General features: G+C 38.7%; 1 protein-coding gene across 1 annotated transcript in view; it reads left to right on the forward strand.

Moving 5' to 3' along the window:
- Positions 1-2,648: 2,648 nt before the first annotated feature.
- Positions 2,649-19,064, forward strand: part of LOC126163110 (zinc finger and SCAN domain-containing protein 2-like) — a 213,130-nt gene continuing 196,714 nt past the window's right edge. Inside the window, exons 1-3 of the mRNA XM_049920033.1 lie at positions 2,649-2,867; positions 3,650-4,240; positions 5,762-5,953. The gene's annotated coding sequence lies outside the window, so the exon portion shown is untranslated. The remainder of the gene's footprint in view (positions 2,868-3,649; positions 4,241-5,761; positions 5,954-19,064) is intronic.

The following is a 19,064-nucleotide window of genomic DNA, read 5'->3' on the forward strand; positions in this document are numbered from 1 at the left end:
AACTGTCAAGTTTGTTCCCCCAAAAGGCCGGAGCAAATGCGTGTGTAGGCCAAATGCTGCGTCTCCCACGAAGAAGTAGGGTACTTTTGGACCTTCCGTACCAGGCAGACATTGGACGTCTGGAAATTCCAGGGAATTACTTTCTATTGACTTCCATAAACTGGACCGTCTGAACACTGAAGAGTCACAGTCTTTGCCATAACTTCCTACGTCGACATAAATGAACCTGTAGTTGGAATCCGCTACAGCCATCAGAACCACAGAAAAGTATTCTTTGTAATTGAAGTACATTGATCCGCTATTAAATGGGGCAGTAAGACGGATATGTTTTCCATCCACCGCTCCTAAGCAGTGGGGGAAATTAGCAGTACGTTCAAATCCAGCCGCTATTGATTCCCATACCTCTTTGGTCGGTCTTTGTATACATTCTTCCCGCAGTGATGACCAAATTGCTGTGCATACATCATTAACCACTTTACTTGCTGTAGAAATCCCAATTCTGTACTGGAAATGTAAGTCAGTGAAGGAACAACCGCTTGCCAGATACCTGAACAAAACGAAAAAAAATCAGTGACATTTAGTTTGCAGTGGACATTTTTTGTTACAGTTTTGCTTTTTTCTATACAAAATTAAAATGTTTTCATACAGTTTTGTTTCCTTTTGATGTAGGTATAGAAGTAATACGGAGGTGGACCAATCTACGAGACTCCTTTGTGAAGTCAAACATAAAAATTCAAGCTGCGAAAAAAAGTGGCTCAGCAGCAAAGAAAAAGAAAAAGTATGTATATTCTGATCAGCTGCAGTTTCTAAAAAAGCTGTATGATGCTCGAGAGACGGAGGACAGTTTTCAATCGGAACGCACCGCCAGACTGGAAGAAGATATAGAAACGCAGGGCTCCGTCGAAAATACTGAGAATGTTTCTGGGCCATTTGATACAGCACCCACACAACAAACATCCAAAAGCGAGTGCCATACAAACAGAAAACATAGAAAACCTGATGCAATCGAAATGAAAATATTACGAGCTCTGGAAGAAGACAAACCTTGCAGCAAAATGTCATTTTTACTTAGTCTGAAGCCTCATCTGGAAAAATTTGATGAACAGGATTATCTTCAGTTTCAGATGGGAGTCCTCAAAGTTATAGAAAATATATATGAAAGGAGAAATATATTGACAGCTCAACCTCCTCCATTTACCCATTACACACCTCCCATGCCCTATAATAATAGATTTCAAGCTTATTCTTATTCACCTATGGAAAATGCTGCTCCAATATCCTCTTACCATACGCATCAGATTCGTCCTCCTCCAGCTGCACCAAACCCAACTACTTTTCTCGAACAACCATTACAGACTTCTCAAGGTCGCAGTTCTTATCAACGAATTAATAAAGTGCCACCACCATACCCTTCGCCTTCCACAAGTAGCCATGAAGGCCCACCATCAACAACGCAGTTCTACAACGTTTTTGCAGAGAGCCTGTCGCCACAAAGTGACAGTACAGTCAGTCCTGCTACAAACTCTTTGGTTTCAACTGCTGATATTGATATTGACTTTTCTACTTCATAATCTGAGCGTAATAAAAATGTAAAACACAAATAAATAAGTAAATAAACAGAACTAGTTTTTATGTATTAAATTACCTTAACGTGATAGCCAGCATTTGAACAGGTTGGATGCAATTGCGGAATTGTGTGTTTTGTCGTTGTAACACATCCTTTAGTTTTCTATGTAATTCGTCAAACGAGGTAATAGACATTCGGAAATAGTTAAAGAATTTATTTCCGTCGTTCCTCAAATCTTCAAAGAGTGTATAAAATAAACCCACTTCGTCTCTTCTCTGGTTAATGGGGTGTACCCACAAAAGACGACCTTTTCTTTTGCGGCGACGATGAAGCAACCACAAAGCAACAACTCGTTTACGGTTCATCTTGATACACACATTAAGCAAACTGAATAGACACCAACAACTGGTCACGTCAAAAAGCCGTGTAATGTGAAAGCAACACAGGCACGGCTAAAACTCGTACGGCTTTTTGCCGTACGGTCAAAACCGTATAGTGTGAAAGCGGCGTTAGGTGTGAACATTTTCTGTTTTTCTGCTGGGAAGTTTTAAAGTTGCCATTTGACCATCATGATCAGACCAATTATTACAACCCAAGTTTTTACTTCACTGTAATTTGGGGGGTCCGGGAACAGATTACTAATAACACTGTTTAATATGTTTTATAGCATCTGTTTTAATATCACAGCTTATATTGAATTGTTTTTATTATTGTGGTAATATAGCTGTAATATTGATGTAGTCTGTCCAGCCAAGGCTGCTGAATGACACAGAATTCGTAAATGGTAGTAGCAAAAATTTCGTTCCTGCATATTCTTATTCGGGAGGTAATAACCACAGGTAATAATTCTATCGTACCCCTCTTCAGAATGATAAAACAGTGATTAGTTTTTGAAGGCCTACCAAATTCGTATACGAATTTTGCACCTGCTTAAGTCATTGTATTTACATTTTCTGTTTTTTCATTGGATAAATGGCAATGAGAGTTGAATGAATTTCCGTAAAGTCGAGAGGCAGTAATAAACATCGATAGTAGTGATGTAATACTGGTGAAATATTAAGATATTTAACAATCACACAAGTGATAAATACAAAGACAGACTACATTTAAAAATACGATAATTGTTAGTTACTGTTAAATTTACGTAACAGAGTATCATTGATCGATGATGGACTTTAGCGAAGGGCACCAAATTGATACAGTCGCGGCACCGCGCTATTTACGCCATGACAGCTAACCTGTTTAACTTTGTGATGTCGTTTTTAAGTTCGAAAGAACTACAAAATAAACACTAAACACGGTGAGTAATTGATTTATAAGTTTTAGAATTGTTTGCGACTCCATAATAATGTATCTGGTTTGTGTTTGTTGAATTGAAGAGTGGTTGAATAGGTAGCGTCGGTTTGTTCTCTTTGATGACATTTAAAAACATTGTGTGTAAGTAAATACAGATGCCAGACTAAATATATTGACTTGGAACGGCCTGGATTTCTGTTGTTAATTATTTGCGCGTTATTCGTTATGTATTTAAACAAACTACACCCTGATATGATATTAAAAGTTGAGAAGTGCAGAAAGACAGAGGAGTTTGTTTAGTGTTTGTAACAGCAATAAAAATAAACTATGTTTGATGATAGCGGGAAATGAGAGATAGTTTATGCATTGAAAAGTAACGGGTGTTTAAGTTTTACGTGCTTTGATGCATTATCCAGTCTCGTTGCGGTTAATTAAAGTAGGTTTATATTAGACGCAATCAATATTTAAGTTATCACTTTGCCTCCATTCCATAAAGCCCTATGCACGAAATTGTGCGCTACAATTCATACGTATTTTTGTAACAATGTATATATATATATATATATATATTTGTGTGAGTATTTAATTGTATTGGATTGAGATATCTTTTATGTTAACAACACTTTCTCTGTTCACGGTTTGTATGCCCATTTTGTGTGTGGTCTCTTTGTCAACCTCAGCTGTCCTTACAGGAATTGTTAATAAATTTTGATGTGTTTTTCTCACGTTATAATGTTGTACATTTTACTGAGTGCTGTGTATAATTTTGTTTCTTTTGATGACTAGCACAACAGTTGCAGTTTTGTACCAGAAGTCTGCTGGTATTGTGATAACAGAAATGCATCTGGAAGAGCAGTACAAGAAGTTTGAAATAACAGTATATAAGACAGGAGTGGGGAAAAGAAAATGAATTAATGTCACTGTGTTCGAGACATCAAAACAGTAAAGAAGAAAAACAGTTACTGCAAGTATGTAATTTACTATAGATATGTGTTGGAAAGAAATGTGAAAGTGAGTTACACGACACGAGACAGTGAGCCGGCAAAGTGGTTCTCTTTTTTTTTTCTTTTTTTTTTTAATCTCATAATATATAACAGAGCAGTGTGTGTGTACTCAACCTAGTGGAATGAAAATAGGTGATTCTACTAGTGACTGATTTGAATAGTGATGTGTGATGGAACAGTTTATTTGTTGATGTTTTGTCAACCGGAACTCAGTGGTACAATCTACTTTCTCCTTACATGCCAGCCACAAACATAGATAATTTAACTTCAATGAAATATTCTTGTAGTTGGTAGCATTATGTGGACTGTATAGTAGAGTGTGTAAATCTGAACGTGTGAATTTAAAAGAACTTGTTTAAAGAAGAATTGAGTGGTAAGTGTTTGTCAGCATGTATTGAAGTAGTTAGATAACTTGGTTTCATTGGATTTCATGATTAGTGCGGTCATACTTGCTATTTTGTTTGTGCAACTGCCATGGAATAATTGTCTATGGAATATGGTCTCTGGGAACTTAGGAACCAGAAGAAATTTGTGATAAAAACTGCAGGTTTCTTTGGGGCTGTGTGTGTGTGTGTGTGTGTGTGTGTGTGTGTGTGTGTGTGTGTGTGTGTGAGAGAGAGAGAGATATGCATTTGTTGTGATTTAAGGTTGAATTTATTAGAGCAGTACTGTTTTAATAGTGTTGTTGTTATGTGATTATAAATGATGTTAAGATGTGTTAAAACAGGGATATCAACTGTGCATGTTTGAGAGAATATGTTTAGCCTACAGTAAATTTACTGTTCACTGTTGCATCGTCACCCTATTGCTTGAAAAGCAATTTACAAAACGTATTAGATCTGGAGGATGATCTTCCCACCAGATAGTCACTGGTATTCAAAATAAAAACTGTCAAGTGGACCATAAGTGTCAACTGACCAACTCCGATTTGGGTTAAAATTTTCCCTTATGTGGCCCCAGATTTAAGCTTGAGCAAAATTCAAGGCTTTTCAGGCTTTCAGTAGTGAGCTCCAAAAAGTCCAAGCTCTACAACATTTTCGGCCAAATTTAAGATGGCTTAGAAGTTAAATTAGTAATGTAATGGACATATTCAAATTAGGTTAACAATGGCTTGGGCTGAGTGAACTGTTAATATTGTTATGATCTATCGTAAACATTTGAGTGCGTCATGAGGTCAAGGTTATGAAACACAGTCACTGTTTTTCAATCATCTGATTTTTTTAAAAAAATTTTTACAACTATTATTGGCTGCCCTACAGTAGTTCTTCTAAGAAATTAATTTTTTATCAATGCTGCCAAACTCCAGATTAGTTATTTCCAAGTATTGTATACTCCAGTTACAATTAGTTTTTATTGGCGCTTCAGTGAATCGAGTAGTAGGGGCCAGCTGCCAGCCAATTGTAGTTCTTTCCTAAGTGTCAAATGCTCACTGTGTTGCTTGTTTCTCAGGAACATGGAACCTCTTGTGAAGCATAGCTGACTGCACACCAACAGTATCCCCCCCATTCCATCACTACCACCTGTCAGTCACAAAGTAATTTTAATTGGAGTTTACATGTTATTAATGTGCACACATACCATCTAAAATATTTGCATCAAATTTCTATAAAATTTGATGATGTACTGCTAAATATTATCACCTACAATTTTATTTATTTTTGTTATTTTGAAAAGAGTGTTTGTACTATAAAAGATTTTGTTCATTTTTGAGACACTGTGAGTCAGATCAAAAACTAAACTTGGAAATACTGTGGTCACACATTCAGAAACTGTCATTTTAGCAAGTACATTTTGCGTAAGAAAACCAAAAAATATATGTATAATAGTTGTATTCGTTAGTCAACCCATAGAGTACAACTTCTACATCAAGGTTTCTTGTTTTTCCACTTTACAGCAGGCCTATACACAGTGGATTTTGATCATATGGAAGGTGGAAAAATCATTTGAGGAAGTTGATTTTGTACATTTTGACTTTACACATAACACTTCATTTACGGAAATGCAGTTTGATTCAAATATAAGATATTACAAGAAAAGACAACACATGGAAAATTATATGAAAGTGAAAAATTGAATTCACTAAAAGGTAGGTTTATTAGCCTTGGGTGCCAAGCTCAAGGGTTCCATGATGAAAATACATTGTTGTTGGTTTAATTAGTGAAATTTGTCATAAAATACTGGAATAGTCATGCTAGGATAAACATATCATTTTGACAAAATGTTTGTTGGAGCAGTAGAATCATGGAGGTGTGGTCCCTTAGAATCCGACATTTGTCATATCGGGCAGGGTAACCAGTGAAGCCAAGCAGTAAGGCCAGATGGATGCATGAAGCAACCCCATGACACTCAGAAATTTTAAAGATATTTCCAGTCAACCATTTATTTTTGTACAAACAGGCAGCATATTGATTATGTTGTAGACTTTTTATTTGCAAATAGGACTCAATATGCTTATGTATCTTGTCCCGCTTTGGCCATAAATGAAGCAGAGTCAGTCAAAACTCTGCTTACTCTGATCTTTTGCAAATCAAGAGACAAATTGACTGTTGGCTCATGATCCAGAGACAGCAGAAGTATTTGTGACTCACTGTTCCTGACTTGGCCTTGCAGATTCCTGTTCTGTTTTTGAAATTAAGAAAAACTTTGTTTTTTATGTTTTGTTCACAGAAGTGAAACATATATTTTGCTTTTAGAATATGATCTACCATTGTATGTTGTGACCAGGCAGGGGCAACTAACCTTTTAGCAGTGTCACTGACACTATCACCATGACTTATGCTAAAAAGATCTCAATCAGCAGTATATAAAAAAAAAAATCATGATGAAACAAATTCACAAATTTTTTTTGAAACTTTTACCCTAAGGCATTCAGCCGTCTCTGGAACTTCACAAAAATTTTTAAATTGTGTTCTGTTGGTTTATTGTGAATGCATGCACTGAGATGGTGTCAAGCCCCAAACTATCACTGATGAGGCAGGCATTTAATGCAATAAACAGGTGCTAGGGAAATGTTCAGCAGGTGTATATAATATTTCATTACTATTCTCTGAAGGAAAACGTTGCTTAACATCATGTACTACAAATGAGTAAGTCTGAAAAGTAATAAGCATAACTGAATCATCAGCCCTCATAATAATAATAATAATAATAATAATAATAATAATAATAATATGTTGAGTCCTTCAGAAAGTCTTCACCTAGTATTTTCTTGGTCTTGGTGTTGCTTGGTCTTTTTGTAACCACTGCTGAACTGTTAAACCCCTCACTTTTTAACCATATTGTAGTATGCCACGCACATTCCCTTCTGATTATTGAGCATCAGGTGTTTTTGTTCTTGCAGTTTTTGCTGTCATTTTGAACAGAGGCATAATTCTTTTTGCCAGGACACCACCAACTAAATTTGTCATTGTAAAAGAGAGTTAAAACCCTTTTTTTATGTCATTGGAAAGAGCATTTTCCCTTCTTTTTTTCTAACCACTTGTGCTATCTATCGACTGTTTGAAGCAACTGTTAGCATTTGTAGTTTCTCAGCATTTGAAGAAACTCACGTTTCTTTTCTTCTTCGTCTTCTTCTTCTTCTTTCTTTCTTTCAGTAACTTGTAGTATCAACACAACACATATATTTTATCTGATCAGCTTATGGCCTTCAAGCCCCCTCTTACATTGCTACATAGTTTGAACCATGCAGTACAGTTTGCACCACAGTTGTTTGAAAATTGTAATAATTTTAATGTGATAAATAATAATAAAATGGTGGTAGCAGAATTAAGAATGATTTGAAACCAGCTTTGAGTGTATTTAATGACAATGGGAATAACAATACAAAGAACTTAACAGCAGTAATACTAAGTACTCTTCTAATACTACTGCTACTGATGTTAATAATAAAAATAATAATTTAGAATAATATTAATGGTATGGGCATTTTGTTTTATGAATGTACCTGGCCTAGACCTACCAACAGCAGCAATCTTAGTAAAAACTCTACTTGACAATCTTCACTTTGTGTGGCCTCAGGAATCTTGATTTGAATTTTTCTGACATTTTACAGGGAAAGTGCCAAGAGCTGACTAACTTGAGTTTTCTTTTCAGTAGTTTGTGTATGTTTATCAGCAGCAGAATGGGAATCCTCTGAGATGATTAAACTGCAAGTTTGTTGTGAGCTTCATTCTGGCATGTTGGACATGACTCTTGACCTTGGACATGACTCTCGGCCTAGTAAAAATTCACATTTTCTGGTATTTTTTCAACTAGCCCGCAGCTGCTTCAAGAGCTTGTAAGCCCTTTTATTTACTTGATTTGATTTTGAGAAACAGTTGCAACACTACTTTTGCAATACACAAAATAAACTAAAAAAAAACTTTCAGTAGAATTTCCAAGCTCACTTTTTTTCATTATATCCAGTGTGTCTACACAACCTTCCCTTTCCACCTGCATAGACACACTGCAAGCCACTATATGGTACATTGCAGAGGATACTGTGTACTACTACTACTACTACTACTACTAGTCATTTCCTTTTCTGCTCGCAAATAGAGCAAGGGGGAAAAACTACTGTCTACGTGCCTCTGATTTCTTTAATCTTATCTTATGGTCCTCATACACAGTGTATGGTGGCAGCAGTAGAATTGTTTAGCGGTCAGCTTCATATGCCGGTTCTCTAAATTTTCTCAGTGGTGTTTCTCGAAAAGAATGCCATTTTCCCTCCAGATATTCCCATTTGAGTTCCTGAAACATCTCCGTAACACTTACATGTGTTGGAACCTACCAGTAACAAATCTTGCAGCCCACCTTTGAATTGCTTCGATGTCTTTCTTCAATGTGACATGGTGCGTATCCCAAACACTCGAGCAGTACTTAATAGGCCACATCAGTGTCCTGTATGCAATCTCCTTTACAGGTGGAACACTCTTTCCTAAAATTCTTCCAATAAACTGAAGTCTACCATTCACCTTCACCACAGTTTTCACCTCATACCGCTTTGAAACATTATGGCCAGATATTTAAGTGACTTGACTGTGTCAAGCTGGACACTAGTAATGCTGTATCTGAACATTACAGGTTTGTTCTTCCTACTCACCCACATTAACTTACATTTTTTCCACATTTAGGGCTAGCTACCATTCATCATGCCAACTGGAAATTTTGTCTAAGTTGTCTTGTATCTTTCTGCAGGCACTCAACTTCGAGCACTTATCGTACACCAAAGCATCGTCAGCAAACAACTGCCCACCCTGTCCACCTAATCATTTACGTACAAAGAGAACAACAATGGTCCTATCACACTTCCACGGGGCACTCCTGACAATACCCTTGTCTCTGATGAACATTCGCCATCGAGGTCAATGTAGTGGGTTCTATTACTTAAGAAGTCTTTGAGCCACAAACATACATGTGTACTTACTCTGTATGCCTGTACCTTTGTTAACAGCTGCAATGGGGCACCATATCAAATGCTTTCTGAAAATCTAGAAATATGGAATCTGCCTGTTGTCCTTCATCCGTAGTTCGCAGTATATAATGTGAAAAAATAGCAAGCTGAGTTTTGCATGAGCAATGCTTTCTAAAACCATGTTGATTCGTGAACATAATCTTCTCAGTCTCAAGAAAGTTTGTTACATTCGAACTGAGAATATGTTTAAGGACTCTGCAGCAAGCTGAAGTTAGGGATATTGGTCTGTAACTTTGGGGATCCGTTCTTTTACCTTTCTTATATATTGGTGTCACCTGTGCTTTTTACCAGTCGCTTGGGACTTAGTTCTGGGGAGAGATGCAAAATTAAAAACAAGTAAATCAGGGGCTAGTGCCATAGAAAGCTCTTTGATAGAATAAAAGGAACCTGCTCATTCCAGTGAAACAAAAACCTTGAATTTTTTTGTACATTGAGCTCCAATTTTCCACGACTTAGTTCTTTCCTCTAGGGTACATGCGAGCAAAATTGTCAGGTGAGGATGGTTCCTAAAATTAGTACATTTGAAGTAGAATTACCTTTTTACTCCAGCTCAATTGCTATAGCCACACTGTTAAGCGTGACCCACAGAGAATAGCAGGTTTTTGAAGGATTGAACATGGAACTGATTTGAATTGTAACATGGTATAATACTTGTACAACTGCGATGACATATGCTCAAGACAGAAAACCATGGATTTCTGTAAATAGTATTTGGGACTTCTAAACTTTGAGGATGAAGATGCTCTGATGATAGTAAATTCCAGTAGAAGCAGATTTCGAATTCATGCTGTTTGGAATGCAAAGGGAAAATGCAGATATTTTCATTGTGCTTAATGAGCTGACAGTGCTCATAAGTGATTCTGCCATTTTAATATTGTTGGTCAAAAAGGCTGTAGCATAAATGAATGGTCAAGAATGCACACAATTATACCTGGGTGAGAATAACATAGTGCTTGGTCATACCTTGCATACTTTTCACAATTGTCATATTGCTCTGCATTCTCAAGGTACAGTTAGCATTGTCATTGGAAGATAGCAGTTGCGGCTGGTAATGTAATAGTTGTAATTTGTTTATTTGCCTGACAGAATGTCTCAAACTATTTACAGAAATGTGCAGAAAAGTGATAAAACTATTTACATACTGCAGCAGAAACCAATATTTAATGTTAACAAGAAGCATATGAATGCATGCAGAATGGAAATACGCAACTGTTTGTGCTACAGCATTTTGTGTCTCTGGTCTAGGTGAATAGACCACATTGCACACTCCCATGACTAGCTTTCTTTTTTTTTACACGTCAAGGTCCGTAGGACCAAATTGAGGAGCAAATCTCCAAGGTCAGGGAATGTGGCAGTACATGAAATTACAACATAAAAGTAATAGTAGATAAAAATGAAACGTTTATGAACTCTAAAAAAAAGCCAGTCCATAAGTTTAAGTAAACACAATCAACAATAAAACAAGACCAAGCTTAATTTTTCAAGAAACTCCTCGACAGACCCATGCGGAAACTCTTGAGTTTCAGTTTGAAAGCGCATGGATTACTGCTAAGATTTCTGAATTCTAGTGGTAGCTTATTGAAAATGGATGCAACAGTATACTGCACACCTTTCTGCGCAAGAACTAAGGAAGTCCGATCCAAATGTAGGTTTGATTTCTGCAAAAATACAAAAAGTAGACTAATTTTCATGTTGAATGATCACTCACTTCAGATACCATATGAATGAATTTTAAAAATGGCAGCATTAAGTCTTTGAACAAGATCGTGAACATGGGCTTTCCACGACAGCTTACTATCTATCTGAACACTTAGAAATTTGAACTGTTCAGTTTCACTAATCGTATGCTCATTCTGTGAAATCAAAACATTGAGTTTTGTTGAATTGTGTGTTAGAAACTTTGAAAACTGAGTCTTATTGTGATTTAGTGTTAGTTTATTTTCTACAAGCTATGAACTTACGTCATGAACTGCACTGTTTGAAACAGAGCCAGTGCTGCACACAACATCCTTTACTACCAAGCTTGTGTCATCAGCAAACGGAAATATTTTAGAGTTACCCATAATACTAGAGGGCATATCATTTATATAAATAAGGAACAGGAGTGGCCCCAATACAGATCACTGGGGCAATGCATACAAAACCATAATAGAGGACAACGTTTTTTTTTTATACAATTCACTGCACAGATAAAAGGTTAACTGTTACAGCCATTATCACCAATCTGTACAAATCATGATTATCAATGAACACTTTGGCAGGCCCCTTCCTCCTTTATGCCACATATAATATTTTGGTTTGGACACTTTGGCAAAACATATGAACATAGATGTTGCATATTAATCACCTGGCAGACAGTATTTTGCAGCTGACACAGGTAGATATAATGAAGCCTATTATCTGAAAAAAAAAGATGCACAAATATCCAGTCAGCTCCGGATTAAATCTCAAACTGACGCACAGGCAGGCGCCATGCTTTAAATATCGAGAAATGTTAAATTGTACATGTCACAACTTGAAAAAACAGAATATTCTATGAGTATAATATCAATGAGTCACAGTTTGTATGCATTGCCCCAGGGATCAGAGATGGGGGCCACTCCTGATCCTTATTTATATAAATGATAGGCTATCTAGTACTACGGGTAATTCTAAAATATTTCTGTTTGCTGATGACACTAGCTTAGTAATAAAGGATGTTGTGTGCAATGTTGACTTGGGTTTAGTGCAGTTCGTGACATAAGTTCATGGCTTGTAGAAAATAAACTAACGCTAAATCACAATAAGACTCAGTTTGTACAGTTTCTAACACCACAATTCAACAAAACCCGACGTTTTAATTTCACAGAATGGGCATATGATTAGTGAAACTGAACAGCTCAAATTTCTAGGAGTTCAGATAGAGAGTAAGCTGTCGTGGAAAGCCCATGTTCATGATCTTGGTCAAAGACTTAATGCTGCCATTTTTACTGTTCGTATTGTATCTGAAGTGAGTGATCATTCAACATGAAAATTAGTCTACTTTGCATATTTTCATTCACTTGTATCATATGGTATTATATTTTGGGGTAACTCTTCCCAGTCTAAAAGGATATTTTTGGCTCGGAAATGGTCAGTTCGGGCAATAAGTGGTGTAAGTTCACGACCTCTTGTTGACTCCTGTTCACAAGTTTGGGTATTTTGACTTGGGCCTCTCATTATATGTATATTCCTTACTGTCGTTTCTTGTTACCAATATTAGCTTTCCCAAGAATAAGCAGCTTTCACTCAGTTAATACTTGGCAGATATCAAATCTGCGTTTGGATCGGACTTCCTTAATTCTTGTGCAGAAAAGTGTGCAGTATACTGCTGCATCCATTTTCAGTAAGCTACCACTTGAATTAAAAAATCTTAGCAGCAATCCACGCACTTTCAAATCAAAACTGAAGAGTTTCCTCATTGGTCACTACTATTCTGTCGAGGAGTTCCGTGAAAAATAAACGTGATTCTTGTTGAATTGTTGATTGCATTTACTGAAATCTATGGACTGACTATTTCGGGATCGTAAACATTTATTTTTATCTGTTATTACTTTTATGTTGTAATTTCATGTACCGACACATTCCATGACCTTGGAAATTTGCTCCTCAATTTGGTCATACGGGACTTGACATGTAAATAAAATAAAATCACTCACTAGGAACATTCTCACTGCACTCTGGGCCCAAATTGTTAATATTGGTGCCTTATTAGCTAGTGTTCATTTTATTTCATCCAACCATTGTGAATGACAGAGTTGCAGTTTTGCCCACTAGATGCATCTGCCTAATGGTTGCTTGAGAGCTGAACTGACAGCAGTACAGTGTCGATCATATATGGGCTTTAATAAAAGTAACATGTCATGGTAGCTTCACAAAATACTGGTTTTATCACAATGATAGGCTGTGTTTGTGTAAACCTTTCATCATTTATTTTATTTGTAGTTAGTTAAATGTGGTATAAAATTCTTGCTCACTTGCATTTCTCATGTTATGGAAATTCTGTCCACCGGCCAAGAACTGTATGGAAAACTTGGAAACCCTACAATTGGTTAAAAAAGATGTAATAATTTCCTTTCATGTGAATTGCTGCTACAGAAAAACAACTTTTTTATGTAAGAACTTTGAACTGCATTGAAGCGAGTTACTTTGGTATGCTGTTTATGTATTAAATGCCTTATGGAAATGTAGGTAGGTCTGACAGTAGGAGAGATTTGACTGTTAATTGAATTTGCCATCAAAAGCTTCTATTCTTTGCTGTAACAATGATCAGAAGTTACACAGAAACATAGCCATTCCTCTGTTCGAAGTTGGAGTTGATGGCAAGTTTTGTCTGTGCTGCATGTTTTTTAAGTTTTTCACACATTCCGAATAAGTGTTGGCATCATCCTTTTAAGACAGCTTGAAATACACTGATACATAAACATACAGATAGAATATACATTATAAAAACTCGTTGTCTACTAAGCACACTCACTTAAAATTTCACATCAGTCACGAACAAATACAGGCATTAAGGAAGGATTGACCACCATATTGACCACCATGTTTGAGGAAGCCACTTACACCAAAACAACAGTTATTGATGCTGCTACAAACTTTATGAACTTAAAGTGTTTTTTTAAAAAATGTCTTAGTCTTAATTTCTCTGAATTGCTTGGTTTTCAGAGTGCTTTTCTTCTGGTAACGAACAATTGAAAGAGTGTGATAATGAAAATAAAAGTGTGGGTAGTGTGGCAAAACTTTTCTTATAGACAGGCAACCAGAGCAATACATTAAGAAAAGTCCTGTGGCTATGTAGATAGGCTAGCAGTCTCTTTCACACCTATTTATAATTCAAGATAAGTTTCTAATGAGAGGACATGGAAAACTTGTTAGATGGTTATCTGAGAAAGGGCAGTTAAACTTCATTATGATGTAAGTCGTAAAACTATCCTTGAATTTCCTTTCCGGTCTGGAGAAGTTAATAAAATAAAAATACCAGCAGATTGGTAGAATTAAAAAAAAAAAAAAAAAAATGGGCTCTGAGACTGCTTAAGAGTGTTTTCGCACCATTAGAACAGGTCGTTGTCATGTAAACATCAATCTACAAGCTTAGGTTGAGCTACTGCATTCAGTAAAACAACTGTGGAGATTTATATGTGTGTGTAAAAAAGGGGGCTGTAAGCAACAGAAATTTGAATACCAATGTATTTTTAATGTTGATGAAATTGCAGGGTTGCCACAGGTTCTGCAAGTCAGGAAATTTCAAACTTGTCTGGTAAATATCAGGGAAATTTGGAAAAGAAATACTGGAGAAATCTCGTTCTTAACTCAGTAGATGAAATGGTGTGTTCACTGAGATGTCACACATCATTGCTGGCTTGGCACAGCTGAGTGTGTGAGCCGATTCCCCACTCCCTCATTCTTACTGCTTCTTCCCGTTCTACCACTCCCCTCATCTTGCAGTCAGTGCTGCCATACTTCTTGCTGCTAGCCTAGAAGCTGCTGATGAGAGGCAGGGAGGTGTGAGGGGTGATATGTTTAGATCTGATTCTCAGAGACTGTTGATGCAGTGGGCAGAGACAGTTGTCATGTTACATGAGCTGTGTCTGAGTGACTGTGTGAATGTGTGCGTGCTCTTGTTTTCTGACAAAGGCTGTGACCAAAAATTTAGTTGTGAGAGTGTAATTGTCTTTTCTATATGCCTGTCTGCAGCTCAGTGATCATCTTTACAGTGAGTTGTTATCCATCCTCAATAGTATTGATTCTCAGAGTATTCATGCAAGTTATCTATTGCATGGATTGATCATCACAGTCTTATTTCAACATGTGTCTATGATGTCTAAATAGCTGGCCACACCAGTGGACTTCCATGACGGTTGAAAACAAAGGCCATTTTATGTGTATCTCTAATGGACTGGGGTTGATAAACTGAAGCCCATCATTTCCCACTAATGTGCAGGCCCTGCCCATCGCATCTTGTCTCACCAATCTGCCTGCAGGCCAGGTCTGTTTTTGTGTGGTGTAATGGGGGAGATTTTCCTGATTTATCCATGGTCTCAGTACATTTTCGCACTGAGAAAGCAGTTTATATATTAGAAAGTGTGGATGATAAGAGGAAGAAAATTGTGACAGTCACTGGCAGTTTGTACGCTATGTGCTCATGTATTTCTTGAGAGAAAAACCACACAATACCTGTAAAATAGTAGGTATAACACAGTGGGTAATGACTGACAATAACAAACATAGTAGAACCAACATTTTATTGGCAGTCCCCTATAGTGTTGGTGTACACAACTCTTCCCTGCCGTATACACTTCTTTCAATAGGTCTACTTTTTTCTGAGGTTATTTCTGAAGATACTTTAAATCTGTCTTGCGACTCCAATGAAATGCGTATTTTTATCACCAAATGTCTTTTATTTTATTGAAATAAGATAACATCAGTGGTCTTTATGAAACATATATACCATTTGGCTTGCTTTCTCCATCTAAAAACAGTTAATTCCAAAAGCTGTTGATGTTAGTACTTAAGATTTTTGCTCACATGTTTAGAAATACAGAAGTATTTACTTTTTTTGTCAACTGATGTCTTTTACTTACCTTTGAGTTCTCAAAATTGCAACAAAATACACGTGAAAGAAGGCCAGGTTTAGCAACAAAGAAAGACGTCTGCTATCAAGACATTGTGTACCCTTACACGTGCCATTGCCAAGGCAAAATTCTTGCCATGCCGTTGTTGCCGTATTCACCTGATATGGCTCCGTCAGACTTCCATCTCTTCCCAAAACTAAAAAATTTTCTTCATGGACGAAGATTGACTTCAAAGGAAGAATTGATAGCCGGTGTTGACAACTATTTTGCAGGCCTGGAGGAAACTCATTTTTGAGATGGGATCAAGGCACTGGAACATCGTTGGACCAAGTGCATTAATCTACAAGGATAAAAAAAGTTTCAGTGATGTACATAACTTTTTTTTTCCTTTCCTTTCCGAGAAATTTTCAGACCACCCTCATGTATACCCATCTGGCTGAGTCCCCTTACACCATAGGGATCACACAGCTGGTATATGTACTGTGAACACCTTGTGCAAGCCTAGGAGTGGTTGCTTATCTTTTTGGGGCATCGGAACCCCCGGCAACGCCGTCCTGCCAGGTGGCCGTTGCTGTGACTGGGTGGCGCCCAAAAGGCAAGCCTCTGTTCAGAGTGGGTGGTACCAGGGCAGACATTTGGCACATGAAATGGGTTAAAATCTCTGGCCACTCTACTGTGGCCACATCTCTTTCTCAACATATTTCTGTCTCGTATCCTGTTTCTGTCTTCCCAGCCTTACCCTCCTTGGGTACACCCTGGGAGGAGGGCTAGGCCTGCTGGCTTGGGGCTAAACCTTGTCCATGGTTCCTGGTCTGTATCAGGACCAGTGGGAGACATTTTTTGCCACCAAATTCCTTTTTTTTGGGGGGGTACATATTGAGGACAAGTTCGATGAAGTTGAGTCATTAAGCAAGATGAGATCTGGCTCTCTCCTTATAAAGACAACTTCTGCCAGTCATTCAGCCTCCCTCTGTGCCTGCGACCATTTAGGAGACATCCCCACGACTATCACTCCTCACCAGCCACTCAATATGACATAGGATGTAATTTTCTGTAGGGATCTTCTCCTCCAGTTCGATAAAGAACTTACGGATAATCTGGAATGACATGACATTCATTTTGTCTGGTGTTCTTAAGAAGGCCCTAAGGACCATTGTGTAAACACTAGCACTTTCAGCGTCGCATTTGAGGGGGGGATATCCTGCCCAAGAAGGTCAAGGAGTGGTGTACAGATGCAACATGAAACTGTACTTTCCACCTCCCATGCGTTGCTTCCATTACCTCAAGTTGGGCCACATGTCCTTGCAATACAATGACATTTCCGTTTGTGGTGACCGTGGCCACCCTCTTCATGTGGGGAGCCCTTGCACCCCACCACCTAACTGTGAAAACTGCTCTGGTGTCCATTCTCCCCACTCACCAGTGTGTCCAGTGCACATGAAGGAAAAAAGAATTCAGGACTTCCTTGGCCATCTCAGCTACTCTGAGGTTAGGAAAAGGTTTGACACACTTCACCCTGTAAATCTCTCCTCTACATCTGCCTCAGTTATATCTTCCCCTGCTCACCCCTCCCCCTTACCCCATCCTGCCTCCCTAACCCTCGGTGGCTCCTAACCCTTCCCCTTCAGGAAGTGCTGCTCCTCCTCATCCGCATCCTCCTCCTCCTCCTCCTCCTAGGCCAGGGAAGATGTCCTCTTCTCTGGCTCCTGCTAGGGATGGGGCTCTGTCTTGGAAAACCTCTCCCCAGCATTCTCAGGACAGTAAGCTTGCACCTTCAGGCCAGAAGAGAGACCCTAGCTCCGAGGTTCCCACAGCCACTTGCTCTCTGTCTGATCCTGACATCACTGCCACCTATTCCCTTACTGATAACGCCTCCTCCCTCCTTAAAAGAAGAAGAAAAAGCAGCACAAGTCAAAGGAAGAGGCTTGCCCAGTTTCACAGGGGGCTTTGCCCCCTCCACCTCATCCTCAACCAGATCCAGTTTTTATGGGTATCACCTCATCATCGTTGATGGTGACCACCAACCAAGTGGCATGACCTCCCCTTGGCTTCCTTATGTCTCACCTGGACTCTCACCATATGATGATCCAGTGGAATTGCAATGGATATTATTGTTACCTCCCAGAAATACAACACCTTCTTTCCTCCTACTATTCATTCTGTCTTTCTCTTCAAGAAATGCACTTTCGTGATGATTTCTCTCCAATGTTTATTGGGCATTCTGTTGGAACCTTGCTGGCCACAGGGTAGTGCCACTTCATCGGGTAGGGGTCTTCTATTGACCAACTTACTACAGACTTTGATTTGTGTCTCCTCAATGACGGTTCCCCTACACACTTCAGTGCTGCTCATGGCACCTTTACTGCTAACAATCTCACACTCTCCTCCCTTGCTCTTGTGGCTTGCCTACATTGGTCACCTGATGACAATCTTTGTGTCAGTGACCACTTTCTGGTGATTCTGTCATTTCCCTGCCACCACCAGGCAGACAGGCCCCCACGTTAGGCATTCCCCAGGGCCAGTTGGCCTTCATATACGTCTGCTGTGCACTTCAACACCTCTCTCTTGAACTGCATTGACGGGGTCGTGCAGGGCATCTCTGCCACTATTCTTCATGCTGCTGGCACTGCTTTCCCCCTGTCCACAGCTCCCTCTCATTGTTGATCAGTACTGTGGTGGACCAAGGACGTAGCAGTCGCTGTCTAGGACCACCTTCACAGACCAGACTCCTCGCTTTTAAGCGTCTCTGTTTTAAGACTCATTACCTTATTAAGCAGAATAAAAAGGAATGCTGGGTGCTCTGTTTCCTCCCTGGAGGCGTATGGCTCTTCATCGCAGGTTTGGTCCAAGCTCTGTAGCCTTCTAGCTGCCAGCAACAGTCAGCTGTCCAGGGGTTTATCCTGGCAGACCCCCCGCGGCTTCCAGTTTTCTCCCCCCAGAATGCAAGTTATGCATTTTTGTTGTTGATCCGCAGTACACCCCAGTCCAGAATTTGACTTAGGCAACCAGCTCCTCGATGTTGCAGCACAGTCCCATTTCTTCAGCCTTATTTTTGATAAAAAGCTGATGTGGCTTCCCCACATTTGCCACCAGAAGACTACATGCATGTGGAAGCTGAATGCTGTCCGCCTCCTGGTCCACACATCTTGGTG

This window comes from Schistocerca cancellata, chromosome 2 (assembly GCF_023864275.1).
Source record: "Schistocerca cancellata isolate TAMUIC-IGC-003103 chromosome 2, iqSchCanc2.1, whole genome shotgun sequence".
Classification (NCBI taxonomy): domain Eukaryota; kingdom Metazoa; phylum Arthropoda; class Insecta; order Orthoptera; family Acrididae; genus Schistocerca; species Schistocerca cancellata.